This window comes from Bombina bombina, chromosome 7 (assembly GCF_027579735.1).
Source record: "Bombina bombina isolate aBomBom1 chromosome 7, aBomBom1.pri, whole genome shotgun sequence".
Lineage (NCBI taxonomy): Eukaryota > Metazoa > Chordata > Amphibia > Anura > Bombinatoridae > Bombina > Bombina bombina.
In genome coordinates this window covers 357,117,155-357,141,373 of record NC_069505.1, presented here as the reverse complement: position 1 = coordinate 357,141,373, position 24,219 = coordinate 357,117,155, and positions in this window count along the sequence as shown.

Here is a 24,219-nt window from a genome sequence, read left to right as displayed (position 1 = left end):
CATTCCACGATTCTTTGTCCTCTTTATTCATGTCATTGATTGAAATCTCTAGTTTATGTGGTTAATCCTTAAAGGGACCTGAAACCAAATAATGGTCTTTCCGGAATCATATATGTAATACAATTGTAAATGACTTTAATATTTACATCTCAAATTTAATTCGATTCATTTTCTTGATATAGTTTTCGTAAAGCTTTCTCTTTGCAAGATTATGATTAGCATAGTAATGATTTTATATATGTATATATATATATATCTTGATGTTTGTATATATACATATATATATATATATATATATATGTCTATTTTAAATTTCACATCCATGTGTTCATTTGTAAACTCTGCGTGAATTGATGCACCTTTAACAAATGATCCCAGGATTGATACAATGAGATAATCTCTGTAAATTGTTATTTTTATGGAAATAGTATTCTCTCTGTGGATCCTTTTTTTTATTTGGTATTTCATGTCCCTTTAAGTGATGCTGACCACAATTGTTAAGGAATGGATCTCAATTTCTAAAGCGTTTTTGTCCTTTTTACATGAACAAGGACATATAATCTTATTTAAGATAAATCTTATTGGAATTTTGACAGCACATGTATTCCAATTTCAATTATATCTTATTGTAGTAGTTTAACCAAATCAATCACTGTGTGTAATGCGCATATTTTAGATGATGCATATCTTTATATTAATATTGTTAAAAATTAATTTTCCTCCGATATATGGAAAATTAAGGCTGACCATATTTCAACTTGAATAAGTGACACGTTTGATCAATACATTGCTGACCATGTTTCAACTTGAATAAGTGACACGTTTGATCAATACATGTGTCATTATTGTTATTCCAAAACAATCTAAACATATCTGAAAACATCAATGACATATGTATTTATCATGTGTACCTTTTAAATGTTAAAGATGTACACCATAGCTATAGTTAAAGGGACAGTCAAGTCCAAAAAGATGATTCATGATTTAAATAGGGCATGCGAGTTTAACCAACTTCCTAATTTACTTTTATTCACAATTTTGCTTTGTTCTCTTGGTATTCTTATTTGAAAGGTAAACCTAGGAGGTTCATATGCTAAGTTCTCTAATGTGAATACATTTTGACTACTATAAGGCATTAGTTCACATGTTTAATATAGATAACATTGAGCTCATGCACGTAAAGTGACCTAGGAGTGAGCATTGATTGGCTAAACTGCATGTCTGTCAAAAGAACAGAAATAATGGGGCAGTCATCAGAAGCTTAGATACAAGATAATAACAGAAGTAAAAAGTATATTAATATATAACTGTGTTTGTTGTTCAAAAATGAGTAATGTGTACTAAAGGGATTAGCTATATTTTAAAAAAACAAATTTTCTGGGGTTGACTGTCCCTTTAACATATAATATCTAACACATCCCTATTTTCCTAATGCATCTCCTAGCATTAATTTTCAGTTAAAGGGACATGAAACACAATAATCCAAAGATTTTCATTTATTGTTACAATGTATTTCAAATTACAATGTCGTACATAATCGTGTAAACTTAAAATATTGTTTTCATGTCTATTTAAAACATGCTGCTTGCTAAATAGTTTAGTTAAAAATCCTCTGCTTCTAATGAAATATCTCCTTATTTTCTATAATGTATTCTATTTCATATATCACAGTATTTCGTTATCTAGCGTGACATTCCTAGCTAGCAATATAGACACATACTAGTTTCTAAAATATAAATACGTTTCTTATTGATATGCCAAGCTATCAACTGAGTCCTTGTATTGGCTGAGGTTTTTCATCGATCTCAGATGCGCCATGTTGCTTAAGACGTCACCTGCCAGGCTGTCCAATGATTCCTTGTATTGGCTGACGTTTTTACGTGATCAAGGATGCGCCTTTTATTGTATGGCGTATTTACGCGATCAAGGATGCGCCTTTTATTGGATGGCGTATTTACGCGATAAAGGATGTGCCTTTTATTGGATGGCGTTTTTACGCGATCAAGGATGCGCCTTTTATTGGATGGCGTTTTTACGTGATCAAGGATGCGCCATGTTAATTAAGACGTCACATGCAAAGGTGTAAAAACCGTCTGATTGTATTACGTAGTCCCGCAATATTTGATTTTGCATGTAACCCACGTTTGTGAATGAGAAGACAAGTTTAAAACCATGGTGAGTATGGATTGTGTGCATCATGTAACATTGTTGACCCATAGTTGATAAAGAACACAACATTCTCTTTTGATGGATGTCTGGTTGAATAAACGAATAAAAGCAAAATGTTTTCATGCATAAGATATTTCGAGGCAAGTGCAAATCCCTAAATATAGTCTATCTTGTTTAATATGTTTGTCAACAATATGTTCCTTTTTATGAAAAATGACTGTGTTGTGTTTAATTTTCAACATATCGAATTCATAAATATGCGCTATTGTATTAGAATCAAGTAATCAATATGCATTTATCTTTATCATATGCTAAATATATGAGATGCCGACTTCTTCTAGATGTTATTTCGTCATATATTTTATTAAAGGGTCATTATACACTCACATTAAAAACCAAATATGTTTTTTTTCTCTAGTTATATAGTCAATTTTTTACCAAATACATGTCTACTTTTGCTTATGTTCAAATAACATTTAAGTAATTTTCTGACTCCTCGCCAAGCCTCAAAGTTTGATGTCAGTACAATCAGCTACCTTCTCCAGCTTGCTCCTATTTGTGTAAAGGGTCTTTCCATATGCTAATGAAGGGGTATTGTCTTGTTTTACACTTGGAATGGGCTTTACAGCTATCTTTTCAATATAGATAAACCGATTTTCTTTGAAAGTGTTTAAAGCTTTTTCATATTGATTTGGATATCAGTATATGGTAATCTTGTGGTTTCTAGTAGTGTCTATTACATGCAGTTCTCTTAAAAAGATTGTATACTGTCCCTTTAATGCAAATGTTGATTGTTGTATCATGTATGAGTTCCACATTGGTTAATCTCCAAATATATTATTGTGAGCATATATTTGTTTATTCCCTCATAAAAGGACTTTAAACCATATTCCTTGTTAAAACAAATGTCTTTCTAAAATAATTCAAACACAATAATGTCTCTTTAAGAAAATAGACTTTATTTAACACGTCAATAGAAATCTGATTCCAATATTTCTTGTTTGAACAATTACATGTAGATATACCAACAATCACCAAATATTAGTATATGTTAGCATATGTAATTTTTTAAAGGGACAGTCTAGAAAACAAATAATGTTTTGCATTATTAAAAAAGCAATTTTTAAAATAAAAATTATATCAAACGTTTCTCACCAATTAATCATTTTTCTCTGGCTATTCTTATTTGCTAGCTAAACCTATGAGGTTCGTGTGCTCATTTCTTAGAGCTTGAAAAGTGCATGTAATCAGAATGCATTTTGACCACTAGAGGGCATTTTGATAGCATTTGGATATTGAAAACCTTGAGCTCATACAGCATATTTACCCTGGATTGATTATTGATTGTCTAAAATGTTGTTATGTCAGAACAACAAATAAGTGGTCAGTTTTCATAGGCATAGATACAAGGGTAAGCACATAAGTCACACGTATTTCTCCATGTTTTTGTTTCAAACTTGATAATGCGTAATACAGTGTTTTCTTGGTAAACAATAATGTTCTGACTGTCCCTCTAAGCTGTGTTATTGTCATTCAAACAGTAATATGCCATCATGGATAATTGTAATGGTCATTTTGTTTGAGATTAGGGAAACAGTTTGGACATCACATCACAGAAACCAATCAATATCATGAGCAAGGATAGGTATGTGATGATGTGGTGTCCACACACTTATAACCCACACTCTGCAAACAATCTGCCTCCATGGACCCGGTCCCATAGAAGCAGATTATATACAGAGTGTGGTCCACAAGTGTATGAAAACTGCATCATCACATACCTATCCATTACACATTAAATAAATACAAAATAAACATATAAAAAAATACTTCCTTCCTCTTCCTTCCCCTCTTCCCACGAGGCTGAGGCTGAGGCTCTGGGGGGGGGCAATTGCCCCCTCCAACGAGTTCTCATCTGAGACGTTGTGGGAAGAGTGGAAGGAGGAGTACTGGGATGACCAAGGTGAGGAGATGGAGGAGATGGCCCAGGAGGAAATGGCCCAGGAGTAGATGGCCCAGGAGGAAATGGCCCAGGAGGAAATGGACCAGGAGGAGATGGCCCAGCAGCAGATGGCCCAGCAGCAGATGGCCCAGCAGCAGATGGCCCAGCATGCGCCTCCCGGAAGAAATTGAACATAGCTTCTTGTAGCTGTAAACTCCGGTTTTGTCCTTGTTCTATTCTTGTATGTGATGATGTGGTGTCCACACACTTATAACCCACACTCTGCAAACAATCTGCCTCCATGGACCCGGTCCCATAGAAGCAGATTATATACAGAGTGTGGTCCACAAGTGTATGAAAACCACATCATCACATACCTATCCATTACACATTAAATAAATACAAAATAAACATATTAAAAAATACTTCTCTCCTCTTCCTTCCCCTCTTCCCACGAGGCTGAGGCTGAGGCTCTGGGGGGGCAATTGCCCCCTCCAACGAGTTCTCATCGGAGACGTTGTGGGAAGAGTGGAAGGAGGAGTACTGGGATGACCAAGGTGAGGAGATGGAGGAGATGCCCCAGGAGGAAATGGCCCAGGAGGAGATGGCCCAGGAGGAAATGGCCCAGGAGGAAATGGACCAGGAGGAGATGGCCCAGCAGCAGATGGCCCAGCAGCAGATGGCCCCGCAGCAGATGGCCCAGCATGCGCCTCCCGGAAGAAATTGAACATAGCTTCTTGTAGCTGTAAACTCCGGTTTTGTCCTTGTTCTATTCTTGTAAGGATCTCTATAATTTGTTTTTGTCCTTCTCTAATGCCACGAAGCTCTTCGATAATCCGAGTTCTCCCTTGGATATTTTCCATCCGGGAGGTACGCATCTGTTCAATGTAGTCCACTAACACACGCACCTCGGCTATCTCCTCCTGTTGTGCATGGCGGCCTGCTGGTACATGGCAGCCTGCTGGTGCTTGAGGGGCCTCTTCCTCTGCTTCAGGGGCCTCTTCGTCTGCTTCAGTGGGGGCCTCTTCCTCTGCTTCAGTGGGGGCCTCTGCTTCAGGGGGGGCCTCTGCTTCTTGTGCAGGGGGGGCCTCTTCTCTCCGAGGTGGCGATTCATCCCCACCACTCTCATACTGGGGAAAATGAGGAGCCTGTAGTTGGTGTGCTGCCTCCTCCCCAGACTCTGTATATTGCAAAAAGAAAGAAATGTATATATTAGCATATTTCAAAATAAAGATGTAAATGCTTTTGCTTACAATAGAATTACAAATGCAGCCTCATTAATCCACTTTGAAATATAACAATCAATACGATTTCCGCATTTTCCAAACCGTGTTTGTGATATCTCTCTGGTCAATCTGAATGTTTTTGCGTTTGTTTTCAGTCTGTTTAAATACACACCTAACCTATAGCCTAGATACTAATGTAATCGCAAAGTAATTGTGAATGCGTTTACGTAATAATGTGTTAAACAGCGTAATAGCATTAATCTTATCCTTAAATACATTCGGATGTTAATAGATTCTTAAATGAGCTTACAGTCAGATGAGAGTGGCAGGTTCCCGGTATCGATTCCTCTGATCCCGACTATGGCCACCTCTGAGATGCTGGGACGCAACATTTCCTCCCATCGGGAGTACTCAACAATCAGTGCAGGCTCGCCACCGGTCCCTGTGGCATGTTGGTTGGTACTCCCTGGTTATTTTCTTTTTCAGCTCCATCTTGCAGTCCCGGTAACGATGTTTAATAGAGTCCATATCTCTGTTACGACCCCCCACTGCATTAACTGCATCCCTTATCTCCCGCCAGAGCTTCCTCTTGTCACTCAGGGTGGTCTTCTGAGCCTGTAGCCTCTTATACCTGCCCATATAGGCTTCTACGAGGACTATGGAGGAGAAGGATCTCCTCCATAGTAAACCTCGCCTCCCTAGTTGCCTTGGCCTTCCCCTGTCATGGTGCCCTCTGTTTCCCGGACTGTGAAGCCCTACTCTGTCCAGCCACTTGTTCATCTTCCACCCACCGCTTCCCCCCCCTGCTTCCTGCCCCCTTCCTGTCCTGTTCCTCTCCCCCCCTCTCCCTCTCCTCCCCCCTCTACCTCTCCCCTGACTAATCTCCTGCCTGACCTCCTCTTCCATCTCTCCGGAACAGCCAATAGAATGCAAGCTCAATATGATTTTTCCTACCTTAATTCCGATTGGCTGATAGAATCCTATCAGCCAATCGGAATTCGAGGGACGCCATCTTGGATGATGTCACTTAAAGGAACCATCATTCGTCGTTCAGTTGTCGGTGGATGAAGATGGCTCTGCGTCGGCTCGTCTGAAGATGGCTCCGCTCCGCTCCGGATGGATGAAGATTGAAGACGCCGTCTGGATGTTGACTTCAATCGGATGGAAGACTTCTTCAGCGCCCCTTGGATGATGACTTCAATCGGATGGAAGACTTCTTCAGCGCCCCTTGGATGATGACTTCTGCCACTCCGGATGTCTTCTTCTGTTCCATCGGTGGTCGGCTGGCTGAAGACGGCTAAAGGTAGGATGATCTTCAGGGGGGTAGTGTTAGGTTTATTTAAGGGGGGTTTGGGTTAGATTAGGGGTATGTGGATGGTGGGTTTTAATGTTGGGGGGGTTGTATTTCTTTTTTACAGGCAAAAGAGCTGAATTCTTTGGGGCATGCCCCGCAAAAGGCCCTTTTAAGGGCTGGTAAGGTAATAGAGCTGTTAATTTTTTAATGTAGAATAGGGTAGGGCATTTTTTTATTTTGGGGGGCTTTGTTATTTTATTAGGGGGTTTAGATTAGGTGTAAGTAGCTTAAAATTGTTGTAATATTTTTTAAATGTTTGTAACTTATTTTTTTATTTTTTGTAACTTAGTTTTTTTTATTTTTTGTACTTTAGTTAGTTTATTTAATTATTTAATTGTAGTTATTTGTAGGTAATTTATTTAATTAATTTAATGATAGTGTAGTGTTAGGTTTAATTGTAACTTAGGTTAGGATTTATTTTACAGGTAATTTTGTATTTCTTTTAGCTAGGTAGTTATTAAAAAGTTAATAACTATTTAATAACTATTCTAACTAGCTAAAATAAATACAAAGTTACCTGTAACATAAATATAAATCCTAAAATAGCTACAATGTAATTATTAATTACATTGTATCTATCTTAGGGTTTATTTTACAGGTAAGTATTTAGTTTTAAATAGGAATATTTTATTTAAGTATAGTGTAGTGTTGTAATGGTGTAATTGTAACTTAGGTTAGTTTTTATTTTACAGGTAAATTTCTCTTTATTTTAACTAGGTAGCTATTAAATAAGTTATTAACTATTTAATAGCTATTGTACCTAGGTAAAATAAATTGAAATTTGCCTGTAAAATAAAAATAAATCCTAAAATAGATACAATTTAATTATTATTTATATTGTAGCTATATTAGGGTTTATTTTAAAGGTAAGTATTTATTTTTATATAGGATTAATTTAGTTAATAAGAGTTATAATATTTAGATGTATTTAATTAATATTTAAGTTAGGGGGTGTTAGGGTTAGACTTAGGTTTAGGGGTTAATAATTTTATTATAGTTGCAGCAGTGGGGGGGGACAGGATAGGGGTTAATAAATTTATTATAGGTGGTGACGGTGTAGGGGGGGCAGATTAGGGGTTAACACATTTAATATAGGTGGCGGCGGGGTCCAGGAGCGGCGGTTTAGGGGTTAAACAATTTATTTAGTTGCAGCGGGGTACGGGATTGGCAGGATAGGGGTTAATAAATTTATTATAGGTGGCGGCGGTATGGGGGGGCAGGATAGGGGTTAATAGGTATTATGTAGGTGGCGGCGGGGTCCGGGGGCGTCGGTTTAGGGGTTAATCAGTTTATTAGAGTGGCGGTGGGCTCCGGGAGCGGCGGTTTAGGGGTTAATACATTTATAAGAGTTGCAGCGGGGTCTAGGAGCGGCGGTTTAGGGGTTAATAACTTTATTTAGTTGCAGGGGGGCTCCGGGGGCGCCGGTATAGGGGGTAGAACAGTATAATTAGTGTGGGTGCTTAGTGACAGCTTGTCAATAAAGCTGTAAAAAAGCTGAAGAGCAGCGAGATCGGATGAGTGAGAACTATCACAGTCCGCTGCTCATCGCCCTGTACTTGGTGTGCGGCTTTTTGACAGATTTATTGATAACTTTGGCGAGATTTTTAAGGTCCGCGGCGGCGATGGTAGGCGAGCTTAGGCGGGCTTATTGGGGCCGGCGATGGCAGGTAAGTAGACACGTTGATAACTAGAGGCCATTGACTCAAGGGAGGAAATCATAATTCTGTCACTATATAAAGCCCTGGTAAGACCTCACCTTGAGTATGAAGTGCAGTTCTGGGGACCAATCACAAAAAAAGATATTGCAGAACTAGAAAAAGTTCAGAGAAGGGCCACAAAGCTAATAAGGGGATTAGAGAATTTAACCTATGAGGAGAGGCTAGCCAAACTGGGTCTGTTTTCTTTAGAACAAAGGCGCTTAAGAGGTGACATGATTACTTTATATAAATATATTCAAGGCCCATATACAGAGATGTCAGAAGCTCTGTTTATTCCAAGAAAATTGTTTGTGACCAGAGGTCACAATTTAAGGTTGGAGGAAAGGAGATTTAATCTCCTGCAACGGAAATTTTTTTTCACTGTAAGAGCAATAAAAGTGTGGAACTCATTACCAAAGGAGGTAGTGATTGCCAATGCCCTAGATACATTTCTGTCTATAAACAAAATTCATGGATATGATTGCTAGTATTAAATAGGTCACCTTTTAGTGGGATTATTTAAGCTTAACTAGAGCTTTTTGTATATATTTTAGATTTGTATATGTTGAACTCGATGGACTTTGGTCTTTATTCAACCTCATCTACTATGTTACTATGTTACCCTGACATTTTCTATGTCTGTGCTGGAATTGCTGAAGTGATCCATCACTGTCCTTTTGGGTGTGAGTTGCGGCCTATGCCTTCTTTTAGCTGATTGAGACATCTTAGGCCCAAAATATTAAAGTGGTGGTACCAGTAGTATAGGAGTAATTATAACTATTTAGCGAGGTTGAAGATCAGGGTATATATCCACTTTGAGCAGTTTCTTCCATTTCAGTGGGAGTTGTAGAAGCAAGAGGGGACACTAAGTGCTAGATAGGCATTTGCAGCCTTGAATAGTGTTTACTTCATTATACAATAATTAAAGTCCCCAAAAAGAAAAGAGTAATGTTGTACACCACTTAGTATAAATGATTTGAGAGTAGTCTCTGTACGAGCTTGAGAGGGTCATGTCCTGATTTAGGAAAGGAACAACCTGTGTACAATTGTCATTATTTGGCAGCTACTATGCTTGCATGCAGTTCTTGATATGTAGTATATTTGGATTGCTCTTTTGGTCTCCTGTAAGGAATTCGGAGATTAGGTTCTAGTTGTCTGCTTAGTTTAGAGGCCTCCTTAGGGCTGTAGTTATGTTGGCTGAAGAGGTTTTAGAAGGGCTTAAGTAGCGCAAGAATGTTATGTAGTGAGAAGCAAATCAAGGCAGAGGTTATAGAAAACTTTGCTTTTTTTTCTGCCCCTGGGATCCTGTCTCAGTTCTAATGTGTCTTTATGGTGTTATTTTTGGCCAAAGAAAAATTCTCAGTACAGCTTAGCTTAGCTTTAGCGTGCTTGTATCCTCTATTTAAAGTAGTAAAAACTTTTTTATTAGTATATATCCTAAGAGGAAGCTTATCTTATTAGCAGAGAGGATTCCAGATGTCTCAACTACTGCTGCTTTAGTAATGGGAGGACAGTGAAGAGAGTTTTATTAAGGGCCTACCAGGCAGAAAGTCTATGTGAAGTATGTGCAGTGACTTACTGTGCAGTGACTTTCTGTTGGTAGGAGCAGCGGAAAGTTCCGTGAGCAGCCTTGTCGAAGGAGAACGGAGCCTGTCAAAGATGGGGCCGTTAGCCGTTTCAAGTACTCACGGTGATGGTGTGTCGTTGGTTTCGCTCACAGCAACTTTACTCACTGCTAGACAGGTCACTGTGTTTGCCTACTGTGGTCAGACGTGATCGGATCTCTTGTAGGAATGTTTTATATCCCTCTTGTTCTCCCGGTAAGCTGCGGGTGGCCCCCGACACCTCTGGAGTGCGCAGTGAAAACTTAAGCTCTCCGCCTGCAACCGGAGCTTCTTTAATCCACTGAAGCAGCATAATTGGTATGTGTCAGGGTGCCAGGAATCATACTGAGATGAGAAGTGCAAAAATAATCACACCTTTATTACTAACAAAGAAATAATTAAAAGTCCACAAGTCAAATAACAAGCCAGGATCAAAGCCAAAGCTGGTAGTCAGACAACCAAGTCAGGAGCCAAAGCAAGTAGTCAGACGAGCCGAGTCAGGAACCAGGAGGGACGTCAGACAGCCAGGTAATACACAGGAACAGGAACTCACAAACAGGTCTGAGACAATGCAAGGGCAAAGCATACTGAACAGAGGCCCTTTAAATAATAAGTGATGACATCACAATTCTGAGACTGAAACCTATCTCACACGGATGATGTACAACAGTCTGGCCATAAGAGGGCGTGCAGGAAATGAGCAGCATCACACACTCTGCACCAGATTCATCAAGGTAAGCAAAATGGCTGCCAGCAGCACATGGCAAACAAGGCAGGGAAAATACCCTGACAGTACCCTCCCCTCAATGACCTCTCCAAAAGGCTTATTGGGAAAACAGGCATTGAAGGCACGGAGGAGGGCGGGAGCATGAACATCAGAGGAGGGAACCCATGAACACTCCTCAGGACCGTAGCCCCTCCAGTGAACAAAAAACTGTACATGGCCCTTGGACATACGAGAATCAATTATGCTGCTGACCTCATATTCTTCATGGTTGTCAACAGAGATAGTACTGGGACGAGGCAATACAGTGGTAAACCGATTACAAACCAATGGTTTCAAGAGGGAGACATGAAAAACATTGGAGATGTCCAATTGCAGGAGGACGGTCAAGAGCGTAAGCCACAGGATTGACCCGTCGGAGTCAGTTTATTGGAAGGCACACAAAGGTTCAAGTTTCGATAGGACAGCCAAACCCTCTCAACAACCTGGTAGGAAGGTGCGGGCAGACGCCTATGATCAGCCTGGAACTTTTGGCGCAGCATAGAACGATGAAGACAATCCTGAATCTGCACCCATGTGGAACAGAGTTGCCGGAGATACTCCTCCAAAGCCGGAATACCCTGAGACATGAATGAATTGGGCAACAAGGATGGTTGAAACCCATAATTCGCCATGAACGGGGATAACTGGGAGGAAGCATTAATAGCACTATCACGAGCGAACTCTGCCCAAGGTAACAGTTCAGAACAATTATTGTGGTGATCTGAGACATAGCAACGGAGGAACTGTTCCAGAGCTTGATTAGACTGTTTCGCAGCCCCATTGGATTGAGGGTGATATGCAGAGAAGAAGGAAAGCTGGATCCCCATTTGAGCACAAAAGGAGCGCCAAAATCTGGAGACAAACTGGCTACCTCGATCCGAAACTATCTCCTTGGGTAACCCATGTAAACGGAAGACCTCCCGGGCAAAAATTGAAGCAACCACCATAAGGATAACAGTATTGCCATTGAAAACAGGGAGCTCGACAATGAAGTCCATGGAAAGGTGTGTCCAAGGACGCTCACCATAGGTTGAAGAGACCCACAGGAAGACGTCGAGGAATCTTAGTATGTGCACAAACTGAGCAGGAGGCAACATACGCAGCAACATGAGAATGAAGACCTGGCCACCAGAATTGTCGAGTGACAGACCAAATCATTTGGTTCTTGCCCGGGGGACCTGCGGCTTTAGGATAGTGGTAAGTGTGCAAAAGTTTAGGTGGAGTACTGGTTTGGTACAATTTGTACAGTAAGGATGGATTGCACCTGAATGACATGGGTGCAGGTGTGTTGGGGGAAAGGATGGTAGCACGTTTAGAGAACCTTTTAAACTAGGCAAAGGGGGGGAGGGTCAATTAGAACAAAATAGAACAGAGAGATCAGTCTCTGAATATGTCACTCCCTTAATATCTCAAGGAAGGGATGACTTAAGAAATGTCACATTAGAAAGTATAGAGGAAAGTACACCAAGTAGCAGCAGAAATAACATGAAAATTAAATGTATGACAAAAAATGCAAGAAGCATGACAGGTAAAATGGGGGAGCTGACGCTCTTAGTTGCAGAAGAGGACTATGATGTTATCGGTATAACTGAAACTTGGTGGGATGATTCACATGACTGGGCAGTTAACTTAGAGGGGTATACATTATTTAGGAGGGACAGGAATAATAAAAGGGGTGGAGGAATTTGCATGTATATTAAACCTGACCTTAAACCTACAATAAGGGAAGATATTTATGATACAAGTGACAATGTAGAGACCCTGTGGGTTGAAATAAAGAGTGGGGGGAAAAATCCTAAAAAAATATTACTAGGAACATGCTACAAGCCTCCCAACATTAGTGACCCGGAGGAAACTCAACTACTTATCCAAATAGGTAAGGCTGCTAATAACAGTGCTGTAATTATGGGAGATTTTAACTACCCTGATATAAACTGGGCCAATGAAACTAGTAATTCAGCTAAGGGGGATAGATTTTTAAATGTTCTCAGGGATAACTTCTTGTCACAATTAATAGAGGAGTCAACTAGGAGTAAAGCTATATTGGATTTAGTGCTATCAAACAATACAGATATAATATCAAACATAGAAGTTAAAGAACATTTGGGTAACAGTGATCATAACATGGTCACATTTGAAATCTCTTTTCATATGCAGTGTTTTAAAGGCTTAACTAAGACTTTTAATTTCAAGAAAGCAAAATTCAACGATTTAAGGAAATCATTAAATAATATAAATTGGGACAATGTATTTTCTAATAAAAATACAGAGGATAAATGGATAATATTTAAAAATTTGTTAAATAAATATACATATCAATACATACCATATGGTTATAAAAATAAAAATAAAAAAACTAAGCCGTTATGGCTAAATAAAAATGTGTTAAGAGAAATTAGGAAAAAACGTAGGGCATTTAAATTATTAAAAGAAAATAGTACAGACTCAGCATACAATATTTATAAGAAATGTAACAAAGCATGCAAAAAAGCAATCAAATTAGCCAAAATTGAAAATGAAAAATTAATTGCCAAGGATTCTAAGTCTAACCCTAAAAGGTTCTTTAAGTACATAAATAGCAAAAAATCTAAGAAGGATAATATAGGTACATTAAAATGTGTGGAGGGTAGCATGATAAATAATGACAGGGAGAAGGCTGAGGTACTAAACCAGTTTTTTTCTTCAGTATACACAAGAGAGGAACCATTGAATGATACTTTGGAACAGAATAGAACATGCCAGTCCATACCACTAACTGTGTTTTGTTTAGAGGATATCAGGAAAAAACTAAAAAATATTAAGGTAAATAAAACTCCAGGCCCAGATGGAATACACCCAAGGGTGTTAAGTGAACTTAGCACTGTTATAGACAAACCTTTACTCTTAATTTTTCAAGACTCATTATCCTCAGGCATGGTACCCCAGGATTGGCGTAAAGCTGATGTGGTGCCACTCTTCAAAAAGGGAAGCAGGGATGATCCAGGAAGCTATAGACCAGTTAGTCTGACATCAATAGTGGGGAAGATATTTGAAGGGATTATAAGGGATTATATTGATGAGCATATTTGTGTAAACAAGATTATGAGTTCTAATCAGCATGGCTTTAGGAGAAATAGATCATGTCAAACTAATCTAATTAGATTCTACGAGGAAGTAAGTAAAAATATAGATAAAGGGGAATCAGTTGATGTGATATACTTAGATTTTGCAAAGGCATTTGATACAGTGCCACATGAGAGATTAATGCACAAAATTAAGGGACCGGGAATAGCTGAAAATGTTAGCTCATGGATAAATAACTGGATAAAAGATAGGGAGCAATGAGTAGTAGTAAATGGATCATACTCAGATTGGACAAAGGTAATCAGTGGCGTCCCCCAGGGATCAGTACTGGGCCCTGTTCTTTTTAATATTTTTATAAATGACTTGGAGCAAGGATTAAATAGCGACATCTCTATTTTTGCAGATGATACTAAGTTAAGTAAGGTCATTAGGTCAGAGCAGGACGAACTCTCTTTACAAAGGGATTTGCTAAAATTAGAACTATGGGCAAGTGAATGGAAAATGAGATTTAATACGGAAAAATGTAAGGTTCTACATTTTGGAAGTAAAAATAAGCAGGCTACGTATTTTTTAAATGGGACAAGACTTAGCCAAACACAGGAGGAAAGGGATTTGGGAGTAGTAATAGATAACAAGCTAAAGATGAGTGCACAATGCAGGGCAGCGGCTTCAAAGGCTAATAAGATACTAGCATGTATTAAAAGGGGCATTGATTCAAGGGAGGAAAGCATAATTCTGTCATTATATAAAGCCCTGGTAAGACCTCACCTTGAGTTTGGAGTGCAGTTCTGGGGACCGATTGCTAACAAAGATATTGCAGAACTAGAAAAAGTTCAGAGAAGGGCCACAAAGCTAATAAGGGGATTGGAGAAATTAACCTATGAGGAGAGGCTAGCCAAACTGGGTCTGTTCTCTTTAGAAAAAAGGCGCTTGAGAGGTGACATGATTACTTTATATAAATATATTCAAGGCCCATATACAGAGATGGCAGAAGCTCTTTTTATTCCAAGAAAATTGTTTCTGACAAGAGGTCATAATTTAAGGTTGGAGGAAAGGAGATTTAATCTCCTGCAACGGAAACGTTTTTTCACTGTAAGATCAATAAAATTGTGGAACTCATTACCAAAGGAGGTAGTGAATGCCAATACCATAGATTCATTTAAAAATAGTCTGGATAAATTTCTGTATATAAACAAAATTCATGGATATGATTGCTAGTATTAAATGGGTCACATTTTAATGGGGTTATTTAAGCTTAACTGGAGCTTTTTGTAAGTATTTTAGATTTGTATAGGTTGAACTCGATGGACTTCAGTCTTTTTTCAACCTTATCTACTATGTTACTATGTTACTATGTTACCCAGGTACATGGGATTGGACCTTGTCAAATGAAAATAGCACCTCTAGAAATTGTTTTGAACAATAATTTTCAAAATATAATGTCCAGACTTCATCAGCAAGAGACATACTGGATATATAGATTTGCTTCTCTGTATCCAGATGGTCTCAATGAAGTAGTTGACACTGGGGCTTTCTAAAATCTATCAACTATCATCTAATATTGGGTTAGGTGCTTTAGATGGACATATAGTTAGAGGTCGTTACCTATTACAGAAGCATTCATTTATGAGTATTCTACATACATTTTTTTTTTGTTATTCATAACATTTTCACCCTTATGGTGTACTCTGACATATTGCATATGAATATAGATTAGAATTTATATTAGAGTATATTATTTATCCCTATTATTTCCTTTATTTATTTTCTACTTGTATCCATTCAGATATTCACATCACTTATACACTAATTATGTTCACACTTTTTTGTATCTATATATATATATATACCCTCTTTTTTTTATTTTATTTTTTATTCATTTCATCTTTTCATTAATTATTTACATGTATCATAACATTAGTATCACACCTTGTATTCCTTTAGGGTACTTTTCAATATATATTATTACAAATTTGTGATATCCACACACTTATTAGTTCACTTTTACAGGGAGTGCAGAATTATTAGGCAAATGAGTATTTTGACCACATCATCCTCTTTATGCATGTTGTCTTACTCCAAGCTGTATAGGCTCGAAAGCCTACTACCAATTAAGCATATTAGGTGATGTGCATCTCTGTAATGAGAAGGGGTGTGGTCTAATGACATCAACACCCTATATCAGGTGTGCATAATTATTAGGCAACTTCCTTTCCTTTGGCAAAATGGGTCAAAAGAAGGACTTGACAGGCTCAGAAAAGTCAAAAATAGTGAGATATCTTGCTGAGGGATGCAGCACTCTTAAAATTGCAAAGCTTCTGAAGCGCGATCATCGAACAATCAAGCGTTTCATTCAAAATAGTCAACAGGGTCGCAAGAAGCGTGTGGAAAAACCAAGGCGCAAAATAACTGCCCATGAACTGAGAAAAGTCAAGCGTGCAGCTGCCAAGATGCCACTTGCCACCAGTTTGGCCATATTTCAGAGCTGCAACATCACTGGAGTGCCCAAAAGCACAAGGTGTGCAATACTCAGAGACATGGCCAAGGTAAGAAAGGCTGAAAGACGACCACCACTGAACAAGATACACAAGCTGAAACGTCAAGACTGGGCCAAGAAATATCTCAAGACTGATTTTTCTAAGGTTTTATGGACTGATGAAATGAGAGTGAGTCTTGATGGGCCAGATGGATGGGCCCGTGGCTGGATTGGTAAAGGGCAGAGAGCTCCAGTCCGACTCAGACGCCAGCAAGGTGGAGGTGGAGTACTGGTTTGGGCTGGTATCATCAAAGATGAGCTTGTGGGGCCTTTTCGGGTTGAGGATGGAGTCAAGCTCAACTCCCAGTCCTACTGCCAGTTTCTGGAAGACACCTTCTTCAAGCAGTGGTACAGGAAGAAGTCTGCATCCTTCAAGAAAAACATGATTTTCATGCAGTACAATGCTCCATCACACGCGTCCAAGTACTCCACAGCGTGGCTGGCAAGAAAGGGTATAAAAGAAGAAAATCTAATGACATGGCCTCCTTGTTCACCTGATCTGAACCCCATTGAGAACCTGTGGTCCATCATCAAATGTGAGATTTACAAGGAGGGAAAACAGTACACCTCTCTGAACAGTGTCTGGGAGGCTGTGGTTGCTGCTGCACGCAATGTTGATGGTGAACAGATCAAAACACTGACAGAATCCATGGATGGCAGGCTTTTGAGTGTCCTTGCAAAGAAAGGTGGCTATATTGGTCACTGATTTGTTTTTGTTTTGTTTTTGAATGTCAGAAATGTATATTTGTGAATGTTGAGATGTTATATTGGTTTCACTGGTAAAAATAAATAATTGAAATGGGTATATATTTGTTTTTTGTTAAGTGGCCTAATAATTATGCACAGTAATAGTCACCTGCACACACAGATATCCCCCTAAAATAGCTATAACTAAAAACAAACTAAAAACTACTTCCAAAACTATTCAGCTTTGATATTAATGCGTTTTTTGGGTTCATTGAGAACATGGTTGTTGTTCAATAATAAAATTAATCCTCAAAAATACAACTTGCCTAATAATTCTGCACTCCCTGTATATAGCATTAATGATCAATATACACTTTTTTAGGCAGATATTTATTTTATTAGGATACACATAGTATATTTTAGTATTTCTCGCATCAAAAACTAGTATTCATTTATACTTTTATATTATTCACATTTTTAATAGGCTTACTCTATCCTATTCCTAATTATATTATGTATATAATTATTTAGACTTTTTTTATCACCATTAAATGTATACACATAGATGGAGATCAACTTTTTAGGGTAGTATTAGTTTATCCTATACATCACATTTATTATTTTTATTTTTAGCATTAGTTTATTTAATATATCACATGATTTACTATTTTTTATTTTTCATACATATATGGAATTAACGGGTTTATTATATATAATTGTATGACACTTTTACGTACTTACTTGAATTTTACACTAACATTTTATAATAAGATATTGTGATGTTCATAGATATTAATTAATTTACTGTTAGAGTGTTATATTGTTTGTTTATCTTTTTTATAATTTCCGTAACTTAATTTGTTTACATTGGTTCATTATTATATGGGAATTCTATGTGGCTCGTTCATACGGGTTTCTTTTTGTTGGCAGTAAGAGACACTATTGGCTTACTATTGATTTCAATCTGATTGGTTTGATATGTGACGTTGTCATTAGCCCGGATGGGTGAGCTACATGGAAATTCCTATCACGCTTCCAAATAGATTTGTTACAAACATCGTAATATGGGTTAGTGGTTACAATGTTTCTAATTGACATACACATAACATGTTTTAAAAATTGTTATATTGTATATAGCATATCAACTCATGATCAGCGATTGTTTTTAAATGTGTCAGATTCATTATGTATGGGATACTTTTGTATGTATTTATTGTGCAGACAATGTTTTAATCTATTTTTTCCTTTAAAAACAATCGCCTAGATTTAGAGTTCTGGGTTAGCCGTCAAAACCAGCGTTTGGCCGCCCGCTGGTATTTAGAGTCAGTCAGGAAAGGGTCTAACGCTCACTTTGCAGCCGCGACTTTTCCATACCGCAGATCCCCCTACGCCATTTGCGTATCCTATCTTTTCAATGGGATCTTTCTAACGCCGATATTTTGAGTCTTGGCTGAAGTGAGCATTAGAAATCTAACGACAAGACTCCAGCCGCAGCAAAAAGCCAGGAGTTAAGAGCTTTCTGGGCTAACGCCGGTTCATAAAGCTCTTAACTACTGTGCTCTAAAGTACACTAACACCCATAAACTACCTATGTACCCCTAAACCGAGGCCCACCCACATCGCCGCCACTATAATAATTTTTTTTAACCCCTAATCTGCCAACTGCACACCGCCGCAACCTACGTTATCCCTATGTACCCTTATCTGCTGCCCCTAACACCGCCGACCTCTATATTATATTTATTAACCCTTAATCTGCCGCCCCCAACGTCGCCGCCACTTACCTACAATTATTTACCCCTAATCTGCTGACCGGACCTCACCGCTACTATAATAAAGTTATTAACCCCTAATCCGCCTCACTCCCGCCTCAATAACCCTATAATAAATAGTATTAACCCCTAATCTGCCCTCCCTAACATCACCGACACCTAACTTCGAGTATTAACCCCTAATCTGCCGACCGGACCTCACTGCTACTCTAATAAATTTATTAACCCCTAAAGCTAAGTCTAACCCTAACACTAACACCCCCCTAAGTTAAATATAATTTTTATCTAACTAAATAAATTAACTCTTATTAAATAAATTATTCCTATTTAAAGCTAAATACTTACCTGTAAAATAAACCCTAATATAGCTACAATATAAATTATAATTATATTGTAGCTATTTTAGGATTAATATTTATTTTACAGGTAACTTTGTATTTATTTTAACCAGGTACAATAGCTATTAAATAGTTAATAACCTGAAGATCTCCCTACCTTATCTTCACCACGCTGGGTATCACCGATCCGTCCAGAAGAGGCTCCGAAATCTTCATCCAAGCCCAAGCGGGGGCTGAAGAGGTCCATCATCCGGCTGAAGAGGTCCATCATCCGGCTGAAGAGGTCCATCATCGGGCTGAAGAGGTCCATCATCTGGCTGAAGTCTTGATCCAAGCGGGGGCTGAAGAGATCCATCATCCGGCTGAAGTCTTGATCCAAGCGGGGGCTGAAGAGATCCATCATCCGGCTGAAGTCTTCTATCAAGTGGCATCTTCAATCTTCTTTCTTCCGGATCCATCTTCATCCCGCCGACGTGGAACATCCATCCTGGCCGACGACTTCCCGACGAATGACGGTTCCTTTAAATGACGTAAACCAAGATGGCGTCCCTCGAATTCTGATTGGCTGATAGGATTCTATCAGCCAATTGGAATTAAGGTAGGAAAATTCTGATTGGCTGATGGAATCAGCCAATCAGATTGAGCTCGCATTCTATTGGCTGTTCCGATCAGCCAATAGAATGCAAGCTCAATCTGATTGGCTGATTGGATCAGCCAATCGGATTGAACTTGAATCTGATTGGCTGATTCCATCAGTCAATCAGAATTTTCCTACCTTAATTCCGATTGGCTGATAGAATCCTATCAGCCAATTGGAATTCGAAGGACGCCATCTTGGATGACGTCATTTAAAGGAACCGTCATTCTTCGGGAAGTCGTCGGCCAGGATGGATGTTCCGCGTCGGCGGGATGAAGATGGATCCGGAAGAAAGAAGATTGAAGATGCCGCTTGATAGAAGACTTCAGCCGGATGATGGATCTCTTCAACCCCCGCTTGGATCAAGACTTCAGCCGGATGATGGATCTCTTCAGCCCCCACTTGGATCAAGACTGCAGCCGGATGATGGACCTCTTCAGCCGGATGATGGACCTCTTCAGCCGGATGATGGACCTCTTCAGCCCGATGATGGACCTCTTCAGCCCGATGATGGACCTCTTCAGCCCCCGCTTGGGCTTGGATGAAGATTTCGGAGCCTCTTCTGGACGGATCGGTGATTCCCGGCGTGGTGAAGATAAGGTAGGGAGATCTTCAGGGGCTTAGTGTTAGGTTTATTTAAGGGGGGTTTAGGTTAGATTAGGGGTATGTGGGTGGTGGGTTGTAATGTTGGGGGGGGGTATTGTATGGTTTTTTTTTACAGGTAAAAGAGCAGAATTCTTTGGGGCATGCCCCGCAAAAAGCCCTTTTAAGGGCTGGTAAGGTAAAAGAGCTTTTCTATTTTTATTTTAGAATAGGGTAGGGCATTTTTTTATTTTGGGGGCTTTGTTATTTTATTAGGGGGCTTAGAGTAGGTGTAATTAGCTTAAAATTGTTGTAATATTTTTATAATGTTTGTAAATTATTTTTTTATTTTTTTGTAACTTAGTTCTTTTTTTATTTTTTGTACTTTAGTTAGTTTATTTAATTGTATTTATTTGTAGGTATTTGTATGTAATTAATTTATTGATAGTGTAGTGTTAGGTTTAATTGTAGATAATTGTAGGTATTTTATTTAATTAATTTATTGATAGTGTAGTGTTAGGTTTAATTGTAACTTAGGTTAGGATTTACTTTACAGGTAAATTTTGTAATTATTTGAACTAGGTAGCTATTAAATAGTTATTAACTATTTAATAGCTATTGTACCTGGTTAAAATAAATACAAAGTTACCTGTAAAATAAATATTAATCCTAAAATAGCTACAATATAATTATAATTTATATTGTAGCTATATTAGGGTTTATTTTACAGGTAAGTATTTAGCTTTAAATAGGAATAATTTATTTAATAAGAGTTCATTTATTTCGTTAGATAAAAATTATATTTAACTTGGGGGGTGTTAGTGTTAGGGTTAGACTTAGCTTTAGGGGTTAATAAATTTATTAGAGTAGCGGCGAGGTCCGGTCGGCAGATTAGGGGTTAATACTTGAAGTTAGATGTCGGTGATGTTAGGGAGGGCAGATTAGGGGTTAATACTATTTATTATAGGGTTATTGAGGCGGGAGTGAGGCGGATTAGGGGTTAATAACTTTATTATAGTAGCAGTGAGGTCCGGTCGGCAGATTAGGGGTTAATAATTGTAGGTAGGTGGCGGCGACGTTGGGGGCGGCAGATTAGGGGTTAATAAATATAATATAGGGGTCGGCGGTGTTAGGGGCAGCAGATTAGGGGTACATAGGGATAATGTAGGTTGCGGCGGTGTACGAAACGGCAGATTAGGGGTTAATAATAATATGCAGGGGTCAGCGATAGCGGGGGTGGCAGATTAGGGGTTAATAAGTGTAAGATTAGGGGTGTTTAGACTCGGGGTGCATGTTAGGGTGTTAGGTGCAGACTTAGGAAGTGTTTCCCCATAGGAAACAATGGGGCTGCGTTAGGAGCTGAACGCTGCTTTTTTGCAGGTGTTAGGTTTTTTTCAAGCTCAAACGGCCCCATTGTTTCCTACGGGGGAATCGTGCACGAGCATGTTTTTGAAGCTGGCCGCGTCCGTAAGCACCGCTGGTATTTAGAGTTGCAGTTGCGGTAAATTATGCTCTACGCTCCCTTTTTGGAGCCTAACGCAGCCCTTCTGTGAACTCTAAATACCAGCAGTATTTAAAAGGTGCGGGGAAAAAAAAAACACGCGTAGCTAACGCACCCCTTTGGCCGCAGACTCTAAATCTAGCGAAATATGTTTTGTTATATGCGGGGTTGTTTGATCAGATGTTTGTTTGCAGGGGGAGGGTATCACATTGTTTTAGACATTATCGCCTAGATTTAGAGTTTTGAAGCCGAGTCGGTGCGTTAGCTACGCGTCTTTTTTTTTTTTAAGGTACGTTGTTTTTAATGCTGGTATTTAGAGTTTAAAAACAACCTTCTAACGCGACTCCTAACGCGTATATTTAATACGCATAATCACGCCCGTGTTAGATAGTCTCCCATAGAGATCAATGAGAAATCAAACAAACACGCTTTTTTCACCTAACACTCGATCTCGCCAGAAATACGCACTGCTCGGTCATATGACGTATACCACATAATGCACAACAAAAACACAATGCAAATGTCATAACAACAATCACAAAACATAGCGCACACGCATTACACATTCATAAGCGGGGGAAAAAAATTACACTAAACGAGGAATACACATATACCTTACGATACGGAAATACGGAAAAAAACAACACTGAAAAATAAATGCACACTCATACACAAGCAAAATACTCGCATTCAACATTACGGAATATTAGGACAAACATACATTTACAACACTTCACAAATACGACACCATCACAAATAAACATTTACATGTACACATAATACTATTGGACAATGTTATGGAAAACGATCACTATGACATCATCGCATTCTACACATTCCACAAATACTAACTCAAAATGAGCATGCGCAAATTCACACAACTAATACACATTGCACGCATACTAATTGCTAACAAAGCACACCTGAACACAATTTACAAGGCAAACCGGTACATCATTAAACATTTACATAGGCTATATAAGCACCACACAAGCATGGCTTCTTTGACTGTGTTGCTGTTGGGTTTTTGGAGAATTAGAGAGATTTAGTGCCTTATTGTGAGTTAGTGTTAGTATGAGAGAGTGAGTTAGTGTTATTGTGCTAGTTTGAGTTAGTGGTAATGTGAGTTAGTGGTAGTGTGAGTTAGTGGTAGCTTAAGTTAGTGGTAGCTTGAGTTAGTGGGAGCGTGAGTTAGTGGGAGCGTGAGTTAGTAAGAGATCGGTAGTGAGCGACAGTTGGTTTGGGTGAGTGTGCGAGTGCTTTTTCTGTATACGTAACATATTTACACGCAAACACATTCAATACATACATACAGTTATCAATAACACTACATAAACTCCGTACCCCATACCCTCTCACACTACACTCCATACCCCATTCACTGTAGTCCCATTCCCTGTAATCCCATACCACATTCCCTGTAATCCCATACCCCATTCCCTCTAATCCCATCCCCATCACCTAGTTACATTAAGTTTACATATCCTCCTTTTAGTCTTCTTATACATTTTGGTTGGTTAAATACTCCTTACCCTCTTTTATTTATATCCCTTTCACACTTTGAGCACTTTTTTGGTCTTTTTATTTATTTATTTTGAACCCCTTTCATTTGGGCACATTCACTTTTTGTTGGAGTAGTTAGGGCTTAGTTTAGGGAAGAGATGGAAGAGGAGGGCAGACAGGAGATTAGTCAGGGGAGAGGGAGAGGGGGGAGGAGAGGGAGAGGGGGGGGAGAGGAACAGGACAGGAAGGGGGGCAGGAAGCGGGGGAGGAAGCGGTGCGTGGACCCAGCCACTTGGTTCAAGATGAACAAGACAGAATAGGGCTTCACAGTCCGAGGAGAAGGAGGCCCTCATAGAGGCGTATATGGACAGGTATAAGAGGCTGCAAGCTCAGAAGACCACCCCGAGTGACAAGAGGAAGCTCTGGCACGAGATAATGGATGCAGTGAATGCAGTGGGGGGCCATAACAGAGATATGGACTCGATTAAACATCGCTACCGGGACTGCAAGATGGAGCTGAATTTTTTTTTTACCAGGGAGTACCAACATGCAACTTGGACCGGTGGCGGGCCTCCAATTAACGTGGAGTATTCCCGATGGGAGGAAATGTTGCATCCCAGCATCTCCGAGGTGGCCATAGTCAGGATCGGAGGAATCGATACTGGGAACCTGCCACTCTCATCTGACGGTAAGCTCATTTAAGAATCTATTAACATCCAAAATAAAGAATGTATTTAAGGATATGGTTAATGCTATTACGCTGTTTAACACATTATTACGTAAACGCATTCACAATTACCTTGCGATTACATTACTATCTAGGCTACAGGTGTGCATTTAAA